Raw genomic sequence first — 439 nt, 5'->3', positions numbered from 1 at the left:
CTCATCCCTGAGGTCCTTGTTGAGACCAGCAGTACAATAATGTAAACCTGGGGGCCAGGGGCCTTGTTAACACAACTACACACAGTAACCCAAGCTGGAAGACACAGGAGGGTTCCTTAATGACAAGAGAATTCATTTCACATGACGTTTTGTTACCGGACTGCGTCATACTTTGAGCATATTTTGTGTCCTTCCTCTTATTTCTCAGGTATTTCATACACAGGATCTAACCCTGCAAAGTGTGTGCGTGCATGAGTTTGTAATGCGGCAACTGGCGATGTATTTATCATTCAGAATCCCAAGAGGGTACGTTGTTCTCCCGGTCCTTCTTCTACCATAATTTCCTAACAATAGAATGGTACTAATCCTTCCACAGCTGCTGCAGTGTCAGTGAGAGAAGACGAAGGGAAATTGACACACACAGAGACAGAGAGACAGA

This window comes from Salvelinus sp. IW2-2015, linkage group LG30 (assembly GCF_002910315.2).
Source record: "Salvelinus sp. IW2-2015 linkage group LG30, ASM291031v2, whole genome shotgun sequence".
NCBI classification, from domain to species: Eukaryota; Metazoa; Chordata; class Actinopteri; order Salmoniformes; family Salmonidae; genus Salvelinus; species Salvelinus sp. IW2-2015.
This window is presented reverse-complemented; position numbering follows the sequence as displayed.